This window comes from Capricornis sumatraensis, chromosome 3, assembly GCF_032405125.1.
Source record: "Capricornis sumatraensis isolate serow.1 chromosome 3, serow.2, whole genome shotgun sequence".
In the NCBI taxonomy this organism is placed as follows: Eukaryota; Metazoa; Chordata; class Mammalia; order Artiodactyla; family Bovidae; genus Capricornis; species Capricornis sumatraensis.
In genome coordinates, this window is record NC_091071.1 from 25504126 (window position 1) to 25505927 (window position 1802).

At 48.7% G+C, this 1802-nt stretch overlaps 1 non-coding gene across 1 annotated transcript; it reads left to right on the forward strand.

Annotated features, from left to right (window-relative positions):
- Window positions 1-416: 416 nt before the first annotated feature.
- TRNAG-UCC (transfer RNA glycine (anticodon UCC)) lies at window positions 417-489 on the forward strand. Its single transcript has one exon. It is a non-coding gene; the product is annotated as a tRNA-Gly (tRNA).
- The last annotated feature ends 1313 nt before the right edge of the window (window positions 490-1802 follow it).

The following is a 1802-nucleotide window of genomic DNA, read 5'->3' on the forward strand; positions in this document are numbered from 1 at the left end:
GCCCCACACTGCAGGCCTTTGCTCACAGCCCCAAGGGCTTTCAGAAAGATCCTGCGCAATCCCATCCACCCACCTACATCTTATCCATCTTCACTGTTGTTATTTAGTCACTCAGTCGTGTCCGACTCTTTGTGACCCCGTGGTCTGTAGCATACCAGGCTCCTCTGTCTTTGGGATTTCCCACACAAGAATACTGGAGTCAGTTGCCATTTCCTTCTCCAGGGAATCTTCCCGACCCACATCTCCTGCAATGGCAAGCAGATTATATACTGTTGAGCCACCTGGAAAGGTGAAAGGTTATAACCCACTAAATTATTTCTCACTCCCACCCACTAGTGAGTGGCAAACTGCAGTTTGAAAAGTCACTTTACTAAGCTATGGTACATCTTCAGCATTTAACAACTTGCTGAGGGACTTCCCTGATAGTCCAGTGGTTAAGACTCTGTGCTTCCAATGCAGGGGTCATGGGTTCAATCCCTGATCAGGGAACTAAGATCTCACAGGCCATAAAATAAAAATAAAAAAACAAGTGCTAAACTTACCTGGAGATCTTAAGAGAAATGAGACAGACTCCAAGCTTGAGAGAGTTTACATTCTAGGACAGAAGGGACATGTAGGAAATGACTCATATTATTTCAGCATCTGTAAGGAACTAAGCTCTTTGCCAGGCACGTATACACCTGATGTCACTGATTTTCAGAACAAGTCTGTCAATGAGGCCAGTGCCTCTCAGACTCAAAGGTGCCTCTGAATTACTGGGGGATCTTATTACAATGCACATCCCACTGCAGGAGGTCTGGAGAGGGCCTGAGACTCTGCATTTCTAACAAGAACCCTGGGGATACCTATGCCTCTGGTCCCAGGACCATACTTTGAGCAGCAAGAAGTCCTTTGTTTTTAAACTATTGATTGAGTTCTCCTGACATGCCTGGCACCATGCTCCGCACTTGGCATGTGGTAAAGAAGTCACTCCTTGAATGCAGAGCTCTGTGGTTCCAAACCTCACGCTCAAAGCTGAGGAAGGATAGGGTGGGGGGGTGGATCATGCTCAAGATGCAGGAATGGATACATCAGTAGGTGGGGCTGGGAGGGAAGGCAGGGGCCAGGATGAAGGACTCCTGGGGAATGTTACGGCAGCCTGGCAGTCATGGAGGGTGTGGTTGGTGCAGACTGGCTGGTGGTCAGGGTAGGTTTCTGTTGGTCCCTCTGGATTCCTTGTAGCTAAGAAGCCTCTGACTCACACAGCAGGCTGCCTCCAACACACACCCTGAGAGGCAGCACATCCCCCAGTATCAGTGGACTATTTGCTCTACAGCAAATGAGTCCTTAGGGGCAGACTTGCCAAACAGCACAGCGGGTCCAGCCCACAAAGGGCTCTATAGCCTGTCAGTCTAGATACTGGCCCCTCAGCGGGACACTCTGCTTGACAACCCAAGCCACTGTGGCTCTGAGATGTTCAAATATTTATTCCACTCACACTTAGCCATTTGTTTTGTATGATTTCTAGAGCTGGACGGTTTCCAACCCCAGGGAAAAACTTAGACCCTTGCTGACCGCAAAGAGATTCAGTGCCCTCCAACAGACACAAATGAATGCCAGCCTTGCCCCATGCCCTGTGGTTGGCAGGAGCACAGGGATTTGAAACCTGAAAAAGATGTCCCAAGGTGGTCCTCCAAGCTGCAAGGACCCTCACTGCTCAAAAGTGTGTCTTAGAGAAAAACACATGGCTAGTAACCATAGGAAACAATGCCCAGATTCCATGAAGGAAGCAAAGCACCAGCAAAATGCAGTGTTTCATCTTT